The 11,342-nt window shown below is 47.9% G+C and overlaps 1 long non-coding RNA gene across 1 annotated transcript; it reads right to left on the bottom strand.

Annotated features, from left to right (window-relative positions):
* Positions 1-367: 367 nt before the first annotated feature.
* LOC119142481 lies at positions 368-11,098 on the bottom strand. Its single transcript, XR_005102294.1, has 3 exons — positions 11,031-11,098; positions 10,692-10,907; positions 368-4,598 (listed from the first exon to the last, which is right to left on the bottom strand). It is a non-coding gene; the product is annotated as an uncharacterized LOC119142481 (long non-coding RNA).
* Positions 11,099-11,342: the final 244 nt, after the last annotated feature.

Raw genomic sequence — 11,342 nt, 5'->3', positions numbered from 1 at the left:
CAAAAGGCTTGCAGAGTTTTTGAAAGCAGAGACATCCCATCACTTCCCCACATCCTTACGAGCAGGGCTCGTTTCCATGGATGACCCAACTTCAGCTGCTCTGTCCCCCTGGCCCGCAGACAGGCAGGCGGCAGCGCTGGAGCTCAAGGTGCTCACTCTCTCTTCTGATGTGGAGAGAGGGAAAAAATAAAATAAAACAAACCCATAAATCACAAAGCCAGCAAATGAAAATAAATACACTTAACAAATATTTCCATGCCGCCTTTTATTATTATTATTTATAATGGTATTACAGAATTTTGTAAAATTAAAGTAAATGTCAAGCAGAATGTAATAATTTTCCTTGGGGTTTGGCACATTTGTGTGCCTGACAGTTTCACATTTTTCTTTATATCCGTGAAGACAGGAGCCTGACAGGGCTATATTTTGTTACCCACTTTGTTCAATTTTGTCATAAATTGGAGCGAACAAAACAGTGAAAACACAGACACCAAATTAATCAAAGAAATTACATTTTAAAGCACCTCATACAAACATGTATGAAATAATCATACTGTGCCAGGAAAGCCCATGAAAAAACCCCAACGTTTCCCCCTCCCAACCACACGCACTTTGCCCCGAGAAGGGCAGAGACCTCATGCCAGAGCCGTTGGTGTTACGCACCAAGACGTTGCTCCTTGGCTGCTCTTGCCTTGCAGAGCCCTCAATTAATTTCTCTCCCATATATTTCTCTAACTGGACCTGAAGCTTACACAGATTTCAGCTGTTCCCATATCCCATGACCAAGGAGCTGCATCTTTTAACACCATGGTGGGTCCTTGACACGCAGCAGCTGATTTGGGGTGCCGGTGCACATGGCCACGCTGTGACCTTTCAGCGTGGTGCATTCAAGGTCACACCTTCATCCTCCCACTCCTGTAGCTGCCAGCAGCACCTGCAAACCCCCTTCACCAGCAGCACTGCCAGGCCACCTGGGACCCGCTGTTCAAAGCAGCGTGGCTGTTCCTGTTGTTTGAAGGGAGACATTTGCGGTGGCACGGGAAGAAGCATCATGCATAAAGAATTGCAATTTCCATGAGAATGACAAGGAGAAATGCGAAGCAAGTGGCAGGGCTATCCTCAGGCCAATCCTTTCTGCCTGAGTAAATTCGATTTGAATTCCTCTTGAAACACCAGCTCCGCAGCACTTGGACTATATTGAAAAGGTCACTGGAGGCAATGTCAGACATACTCTCCAGTTGCACTACGAGTGCACTGATAGAGATTCATAACAACGTACTACTGCAGCTGGAGATCCAAAGTGACTCTCGGAGGAATCCTCTCCACTTATCTGGCTGCAGCAGCAGACTATTTCATGACTCCCCCTTAGAGCCGGGGTGCAGGCATCAGTGCCTTCTCTCCCTGCTCCCCAAATGCTGACTTGGAAGCACTTCTCAGAGCTGGTGAGGAGTTGGTGGGGTCTTGCAAACCTGAAGTGTCTCAGCCATTGGAAAGGGCCGTGTTGGTATCTCAGTTCCCCTCTTCCTACCTGTCTGGGCTTCAGAGGACTGCTTGGATATCCATCCATGAGAGCAGGAGCCCTGGAAACTCACAGCTGCTGAATCAGCTGTCCCCTCGCATTGCGCGTAGCACCAACAGCATCTAAAATCTACCTCTGGCATGGGCAGAAGTCTTGTTATCTCCTGCTAGAAACAGCGATAAAACCTGAAACAGAAGATGTTTCCTTCCTTCTGAAATGTAGTATTTTGCCCCATGACCCTCTGCTATGGCAACATCAGTTTTCCGCGATACCAGCCAACAACCACCCCTCCCCTGTTGAGCCAGCGGCGCTGGCCACGGGCAGCAGGCGCGTTGCAATGGGTGCATGTGCTCACCCACCCCAAGGCGCTGGAGAGCAGCAGCATCGCACAGAGCGCGGCGCAACAAGAGGGCTGAGCAGCAGAGACCTGGAAAGCTGCCACCTTCCCTTGCGAATGTGGAAGGCGTTCAGTGGCAGATTAAGGGCTGGGGTTTTTTCTACCCAAACTACATATACCCATGAACATACAGCAAAAATGCATTTTAAGCTTATTTGTGTATTTATTGCTAAATACCATAATGGTCTCCAGCTGTATAGCAGGAAGGCCCACTCACTGAAATTTTACTGTTGATTTTATTTTTTAAAACATTTTTTGCTTTTCTTATTGTACTATAAATGCATTTCCTCCCATTTTGCTCTGTGCCTGTAGAATGCCTGACGTCTCCTATCACACCTGTTTTCTATTATTTGTCATCCATTATTTTAATTCCCCATCTATTGTGCAGAATCCGAAAATTGTCTGATAAATCCCGTTCTCTATTTAAAAAAAAAAGCCCACAAGATGGTTTTAATAAGTGAAATTTGTATTTTTCCACACCGTGTGCAATGAAAGCGTCCAGTGAATAACCCCCGATTGTCAGGTGTTCACATTCCCATCATCTAAGCAGGGGGATAATTAGCAGAGAAACGAAGGTTTACAATTCTGCAAATATCTCAGAAAGACCATTTGGCTGCTTGATTGGTAGAAGGATATTTTTAAAACTGCCATTTGAGGCTCAACTGTATTGCTAATTAAATGAGAATTTCATAAAAATAATCTGAAAAAAGTCTCTGTTAATTGGAGAACGATAATGAACAGACTTGCTAAACAGAGGCATAAACGTCAAACAATTGAAGAGGCATAATAAAGTGCCATGTTATCATGTAATGCCAGGCAGCTTTCCTACTTCTGTTTGAAGTTTTAACTTTTAGCCATTTTTTTTTTTTTTTTAATTGTGAATGGCATCCAAAACTGTGCATTGCAATCGTAATTTCCAGAGCTTCAATTCAGTGTTAGCAAGGCATGGGTAACAGTCACTGTCGTGTTAACAGCGTCCTTGCCTTAAGACTCCTTGTGTTCTTAACCTTTTGTGTTCTGCAATGAATACAGGGGGGTGGGGAAATGCATTAATATTGTATGGATGTTATTCATGCAGGATAGTGGCGTTATTGAATTAGTGATTCTTTGTAATAATAATGACTTCCAGGACTGTATTGTAGAGTAAAATACACGGAGTCAGGAAGGAACTCATGAGCCCAATGGAAGACTCAGACACAGCTTTGTTGGTGCTAGTCAGCGCTTGGTTCTCACGCGTGCACATCGCTTCCCCCCACGCCATCAGATTACGATGGATCATATATTTATAGGGGCAGACTCTACCTATGCCGCTGCACCGCAGTAAGCGCTGCCAGGATGGTGCTCCTCAGCCACCCCGTAGTGGGATGAAGGTGCCACCCCAATTCCACAGCTGGCACGGGGTTGTGGTCTTGCATTAGCAAAAGGCTGGCGGCTTGCAGCCTGCACTCTGCCTTGCTCCTTCCCTGGCCCTCGGCACTGTGTCACAGGCACACAGCAGATGGCACAGAGCTGCACGGAAAACTTTGCAGGAAAACCTTCATGCCTTTTACACTGGCAGAGAGTTGTGCAGCGGTGGCTGCCTCCCGCAATGTGGAATTTGCTGTGCTGCCTTCGCACTCTCACAGCCCAGGGCAAGCAAGGGTGTGAAGCAAAGGCATCAGCCTGAGCATGAAGTGTCTCTTGGATATTCCACTTCAGTGAAAAAACCAAACCAGCTTTGTGAAAGCCCAGTGTAATGAGAATTGACTGCCCTCCATGAGAAATATCGATTAATTATTCTGCAGTGGAAAAAAAAGGCAACTGTGATGATACACATTTTCCAACTGCAGCACAAACAATTGGTTTTGAGGCACAGAGAGCCTGTGCTGAGAAACCTAACAAAATGAAGTCATCTCCAGGGTGGAGACCACAGCCAGGTTTACTGGAGTGCAGAAAAACAGCTAGAGAAGTTTTGGGCAAAGAGGTTTCCTTCTAACAGTGTTTGAGGCAAGATCATCTCCCGTGCTTTTGGCTCAAGCTCAGTTTCAGATTTTCTAGAAGAGTTTCTTGGTGGAAACGCATGCTTAAGCAGTTGCCTCGGTTCATGGCTCCTGAAGTACTCTCTGGGGAACACTTGAAAGTTTCTGCCTTGTTGCTGTGCTGGTGGCAGTGCCTGGCCATGCCACCCTGCTGCAGGCCTGCGTCACCTCCCTCATCCACCTACAGACCGCAATGGAGCCCCTGACTGTGACAGTCTGACCCACGCTAGAAGTAGAAAAATCATTGGAAAATGGTATTTCTGGGAAGTAACAAGAAAACTCAATTTTGCAGGGCTGGTCTGATAATGAGAATGGGAATCAAAAAGGCAAATGAAGGAATCAGCTGCACATCTGGTCCAACTGTGGACATGCCATGCCTCTCCTGGTAAGCCCTGGGAAATAGAATATGTTTCCTGGTGACCTGCTGTTCTCCGTGGCTTCAGAGGTAGGGCAGAACTTACAGCGGGCTCTTCTTCAACCGTGAAATCCTTCTCCTGGCATTACATCCAAAGCCTACGTTGTAACACTCAGTCCCTGCCGGGAGAGCCCCAGGCTCAGCTCCTCTCTCTGACACAGGCCCTGGGTGACCTTGGTCATGTCACTTCATCTGCCTCCACAGAAACTCCCCTTTGGGCAACTAGATGTAGTGCTTCTTCTAGGCATGCTGGGAAGAAAAACACATTATGGGTGGTAAAAAGTCAGGTAATTGGATAAAAGCCGTAACAGTGCAGAAGACAGATAGAAGATTCCCCCATGCCTTCAGGCGCCTGCTTCGTTCCCTCCAGGGACGGATTGTGTAGGATTGTGTAGGTGAATTATTGGACTAGCTGATTCTCGGCTGCATCTCGGGTCCCAAGTGCCACAGGTAGTAGCTGCTCTCTGGGAAGCACAAATTGCAAGGAACAAGCTAAATTTAATGTACACCTTTCTGTACTACACACTCACAAGGCAGGGGGGAAGCCTGCATTACTAATAATTTGCAAAAGTTCTAAGTTCATGTTATTATGGTCTACGTTTAAGCAGATTACCAGCCAGGTCTCTGCCTGCCAGCAGTGTGCCCCGGCTGCTGCCACGCTGGCAAGGTGGGGGTGGGGGTCCACGTGGTTCACTTGTGTCCAGACTCACAGTGGGACAGACACGAGGAGTGTCCCTCCGTGCCCCTCCCAGAGTTCCTCTGCTGCCAGATTTGGGGCTGGCTGTAATGGTGCAAGGAGACACCTGGCTCAGCCCTTCTGCAGCACCACGTACTACACTCCTTCAGGACCATGGGTCTTGGTCATCATCCCCTACAAGTAGCTCACAGGGCAGACCACAGCCAGATCACAGCAAAGTGATTTAAGATGTGGATTTTTATGACATTCTTATACCACCAAGAGCCTTATTGTAGACAGAATTATGTGGGAAGTGTTGGCAGAAACACAAGATCGGTGTCAGTGCCCTAACCCCCACCTCCTGCCTTAGTGATGGGACTTCTGAAGCCACCCGTCGGTTCCTCTGGTGCCTCAGGGAGAGTTTATGTGGCACTGCGTGGGTCCATCCTGGCTCCACACACTGGTTTCAGAGACACTCCAGCTTACCCCCACCGAGTGAATAATGCTGAGAAAAGCATCTTTGTACCAGTATCACTAGGTCTGAATCACAGTCACAGTATGTTCACTAGTGTTACGCATTGGGACACATGCGTGTATGTAGAACTACATTGGTAAAAGCATGTCCTTCTTTCCTCCCCCTGCCCGAGATCTGTAGCAGCATACAAAATGCAAAATCAATAAACTGTGGAGCATCTTCTTTTTATGCTTAGCAAATCTTTGAGCTGCCCACACACAGTCCAGTTATGAAGGTCACAAAAGGTCTGCTTTGTAGGTAGGCAAAACATAAGGCGCAGCCCTTGGACAACTAGCCAGAGAAATATCGTGTCATGAAGACACGTTGTTGAATCCTGGTGGCACCTTGATTAGACCAAGAGGCTAACCACAACCTTTAACTCTGTCTTTCCTCCCCAGATGTGCTCATGATGGCCAACATGGAGTTGGGAGTGAGGAAGGGATGGAGGACATGTGCCATCGCTTCCCCAGCGCTTGCTCCAGGAATGATGACCTCTCTGAGCAGCCAGTGAGTCCTGCCTGCTGGAGATCAAGGAGCTGTGACCCTAGGAAGCAAGTGGGATCTTTCTCCCACTTAGCTTCTGGCACATCAAACAAGTAATTCCAGTCAAAATAAGATCCTAACTGTACTGGCTCAGAAGGGCAGTGGTGGTCCATGAGAGCAAAGGTCCTGAACTAGTTATCCAAGATTTTCCTAGCCCGGGGAAAGAACAACAGGCAGGGCTGGATGAGAGGCTTATTTACAGCACTGTATGCCCAATATTTCCCTTTTTATAGTTTGCTGCAGTAGGGCTTTTTTTTTTTTTTTTTTGAGTGGCACATAGTGATTCTAGGCACAAACCAACCAGCAATTAATTGGATTTGTGGGCCTCACTTCCACGCACCCCTTTGAAACGTTCCCTCAGGAGATCATAAAAGACAGGGACTGAGCAAAGTAGTCAGAGGAAGGTATAATGTGGAGAGGACCCTTTTGTTAATCCTGTTCTGCCTATCTTTCATTAGCACACCTTATTATGACATCCTATAGATTTGCTGCTTCGGCTCTGCTGGTGAGAGGCAAATGATGTCTTAATGAATGATGGTGCCTCGAGCTGATAACGGACTGCCCCTCTCTCCCACTGAAAAGACATTGTGTTCGGCACAGTATGTCCAACTGCACTTAACATAATTGGATGAAACTTGTAATAGTTTGTTCACTCCAGGTGGGTACAAAAGTCACGGCAAAAAATCCCAATGATAAAATATCAATTGCTCTCTCTTGCTTAAGGATGTAATTGTGGTTAGTGGTACTTGCAGCGCAGTGCAGAGCATATAGGATGGCAGATAATGTGAGGAAGGACTCACCCTGGCATGTAAAGCACAATGCAGAGGCATCTTCAGCACAAAGCCACTAAAGCAAGGGGCCAGAGCAGGTGACAGGTGTCCAGACACCAAAACTGCTTTGCAGACTGTCTCAGCTAAGCAGCATTTACTCATCTTGTGCTCAGAGGATACTCAGCAGTCTCGTGCAGCTCGGTCCCAGTATGCACTCCTTCCTGCTGCTCTGGGACACACCTGCTGCAAGAACGATAGCCATGCCAGTGCCCGCTCCAGCCCCGCGTGCCACAGCCTCCATGGTTTATAGCACTCTCCCAAAGACATTACTTTTGCGCCCTGAATGATTACTTCATTTAGCACATACATCAGAACTAAAATACCCAATATTAGCTCATTTAAGTTCATGTTCAGTGATGGATTAATCGTTCCTGTTTTCTGGAGCAAAGCCCAGTCCATTTCGTCTAAGGACTGAGGAGAAATGTTCCCTTGTCTCTTGAAGTCTGAGACATCTGCTGTGCTTTGCATATCTGCTTGCACAAAAAAAACAGTGAACACTTAAATATATATATATTTTAAAAAAATTGCTAAAGCTATAGCTCACACCCATTTTCCCCCTGCTTTCAGAGCAGATGCAAAGAAAACATATCAGCAGTGCAGGCAGCGTAAGCCTGTGTCTCCTTTGAGGTTTCTGATGTCACATCATGTTGCAGTGGATATTGCTTTGTGATGTACTATGCTGCATCACAGGCCATACAGGAAAGTGCAGAGAGCAAAACAAGTCCTACACGGACAAATGCAGTGCTAGGAGACACCTCCATTAGCTCCGACCAGGCTGAAATGAAAGGATCCCCTATGCTAAACACCATGGCCAAAATAAATTAAAAGCAATGGGTGAGTGACCAAACCGAAACGCTCGAGGTTCCCTGTTCCCCAGAATTAACAGAGATGTTGGTGAGTCAGTGCAGTGAGTAAGTGATGGGAGGAAACATCCCTGTCTGCCATCCTTGTGGGCAGCAGACTTGTAGCAGGAACCGAGGCTGCATCTTGCCACGCATGCAGGGGGCCAAAACTGGAAGGCATTGCTGAGCCAAAACCACCTTGGCTCCAGCAGGTTTCTAACCTCGAGGACCTCTCTTCCATGGAAGCTGTGCTTGATGAAGCCCATTTTCTTCTAAAGCATGGGCAGCAGGCTGTTTCTTAAAAGTTTTTTCTTCTTCAGAAGAGCTGTGTGCTCTGGTGGCAATGAGACCTGGATTTCGGCGCCCCAGTGGCTCCTGGGGTTCACTCACGTTATTCATCCCCAGTGCTCAAGGTCTGGTCCTGGCAGCCAGGGCTGTACCCTGCCTCTCTGTGCTGGACGTGGTGCAGGAGCCACACAGCCCCGGTGTCTCCAGGGCTCTCAGGTCCTGCTGCCCTGCGCCCATAGCGAAACACGGCTGTAATTGTGATTAATTGGGTTTGTTCATCTGCCTTTTAGTGATCCGTAAAATATCAGAGGATCGTGAATGGCTGGTGAGGAAAGGGGCACACGGAAGTGGGGCGGGAGCTGAGATGTTCTCAAAGTGTCACTTTGTTATTGAGATCTCTCAGTCTTGATTGCCTCTTGGCATGAGCAGCAAACCTCTCCTCTTGTTTGGTCACAGACCAAGAATGCCGCTGTCTTTTTTGCATTGTGAAAAAAATACGGAACAAGAAAATAGTGCTGAAACATTTCAGACAATCTCCTTTATCCTGCGCTCAGCAATTACTCTTATTGTCAGCAGGAGTAAAGAAGCATGTACCATTTGAAAGTATTTAGAACCAACTGTGTGTTTTCAAAACACAGGATCTTTCAAAGGACTACTCTCTTCTCATTTGGTGACACAGGCAATTAAGTTTTTAAGAGGTTCTCTGTAGCATTAGCAGACTATATGATATTCTTGAAGGCACCTTTATAGCATCCTAAAGACAAATTGCTTGCATCTTCCTTGGAAAATAAAAGGCTAGATTCCAGTACTGGAAGCTGACCAAGTTCCACTTTGTGTGCAATCCAAGCCGGCCAGCTATGCATTGCTGCTGTTCCCCGCTCTGCCGTGCAGCCGTGGCTCTAATTCACCATGGGGAGCTGCTCCCCAAAACCAATGCCCTTACCGGGGAGGGAAGGCACAGTCCTGCCCCTCTGGCTTTGTCCTGTGTCCAGCTGCAGGGAGAGGGAGTCAGGGAACACCGGGGTCTGGATATGTCCCCTCGTTCAGCTCTAGCTAAGAGCAAGGTAGAAACCAGAGTAAAAAGAAGCAAAAGCCTATACCTGGGACTGGCCCTCAGCTGCTCTAGAAGTATATTTCTATTAGACACTGCCATCCTTCCGGGCTGTAATGTATTTCCTCATTACGGTAAACATTCACATGGCATTTGTGATCATTTCTGGAATGACATTGCACCAAGTTGGGTAATAAAATTGCCTCTGATCTCACAAAGCGCAAGGCTCAAGACAAATAAAGTCTGTAAACAGTTCTGCACTTCAGGATGTTTTATGAGCTGGACTGCCGTTTACTTAGGGCTAAACCTGAAGAAGTTCATTTCATCTCCTGGGAAAGGCACCGTGCCTGCAGGAGCCTTCGCTCCTTGGGGTGCATTGGCATGGTTACTACAAGCAAACTCCCCACTACCTTTTTCCCTTTGCTGCTTGCAAGTCCATGTCATTCATTCCACATTTCCCTCTCCCAGCAATACTTCCGTGATATTTAGAAATGTATATAAATGTCAGCAAGCCAGCAAAAGCCCACAGGACTCTGCAAGCAGCAAGTAGGTATGGAGTTCATCGGGACTGCATTACACTGAAACCCCAGTACTGCGGAAGGGGCTGACGTTCCCCTCCCAGCAGAGGCAAAACCCCAAAACTTTGCAGGTTGCCGGAGGGAAGTCCTAAGGGAAGCTGACACTGGGCAGCAGCAGATGGATTGTGAGTGATGGGCATCGCATCTCACCATTACCTCCAGCAGGGCCGATCTGATGTGTGCAGGTGATGGGCGAAGCCAAAACTATGCAGGAGATGAAGACAGACCCTTGTCTGAAGCCTCTGCACTGCTGTGGCAACTGGAGTGGGGACATTCATGTGAAGTGATGAGAACAGCATGAAGATGCTTCCTTTGCGTTGGGGCTCTGGGATGTTACTGGCCAGGCTGTGCTCCAGCTGAGGCCAAAAACCCTTTTGCTCACTCCATGAAGGCAAATGGCTTTTTGAATTTTAAAATACATCTGCCAGTTGGGGCACATTCCAGAAACAAAAGGGCAAGGCTAGCATGGCACTGAACTGCCCAGCCTGGCTGTCCCACACCCGTTCCCAGGGGCTGCTGTGCCCCGCACCTGCAGGGTGCTGGCTAATCACCCTCTGCAGGTAAGGGAGACTGAACATCTCACCACATCCGACAGTGAAGTCAAGAGACATCACCAACCTGTTCCCCAGGGTGGAGCTGCCATTGGGAAGCAGGTGGCTTAAAGGGTGGTGACAGAGTTTTCTCTTTTCCTGCTGGCTTTGGGAACGGCTTTTTGGTAGGGCGCCGTACCCAGCACCCCACTCCTGATTCCTGTTTTGAAGCGTTGCACTTGTAACACCAGCGAGAGCAAGGACAGCGCCAGCAAGACGCATCCTGCAATGCTGAATCAGAGCCACAGCATTCAGAAGTGAGTGGCCTGACCTGGCAGATTTAGCTAGGGCAGGACTGGGCTTCTGCTCGAAAGCTTGAACCTAATGCATCACTGCAGACTGAACCAGCAGTGTCATCCCCGGTGTCATACACAAGTCACGCCAGCCACAGTTAAACCCACGACCCCCAGACCAAGCAGCATCAACTTACCGGGTTGCCTTGTCCAGCTGAGTTTTGAACATCTCAAAGCCTGGAGATCCTACAGCCTCTCCGGGCCCCGTATCTGCCATTTGGCCATCTTTAGGGTGGACACTTTTTACACCGTATCTAATCAGAATTTCCCATGCTTCAATTTGTGTCTGTTGCCTCTTGTCTTGTCGCTCTACATGTCTGAGGACAGCCTGGCTCTGTCTTCTGCACACTCTCCTATTAAGAGTTATAGACAGCAATAAGAGGTCCCTTTTGCCTCCTCAGCCTCCCCATTTTTCTCAGCCCAGCCCAGTACATTGATGCCTTTTTGCAAGGGAAACCCCAGACTGGCCACGCTACCTCTGGTGTTGAAGAACACGTAGAAGCAGCCCTGGGATTTGCATCTGCAGCCCTTGAGTAGCTCCAGCTGTGCTGCACTAATTCATCACCCACTGGCGGGTGTCAGTAGCTCCTGGAATAAAGCAGAAGTCGGAGAACTTTCTCGGCTGGTTCCCCTTTGACAGATTTAAAGCATTCACTCTTCTCTCATCTGGCTATTTGTAAGGGGTTCACATGTCTATAGCCGCTCCGTTAGAGCTTGTCTTCACTGCTGGAAAGCTTCATTAGTCCAGGACAGCTAGTGCGTGTCTACTGTTCAGAGGTAAAACCAGC

The sequence above is a fragment of the Falco rusticolus genome, chromosome 1 (assembly GCF_015220075.1).
Source record: "Falco rusticolus isolate bFalRus1 chromosome 1, bFalRus1.pri, whole genome shotgun sequence".
Lineage (NCBI taxonomy): Eukaryota > Metazoa > Chordata > Aves > Falconiformes > Falconidae > Falco > Falco rusticolus.
This window is presented reverse-complemented; position numbering and strand designations above follow the sequence as displayed.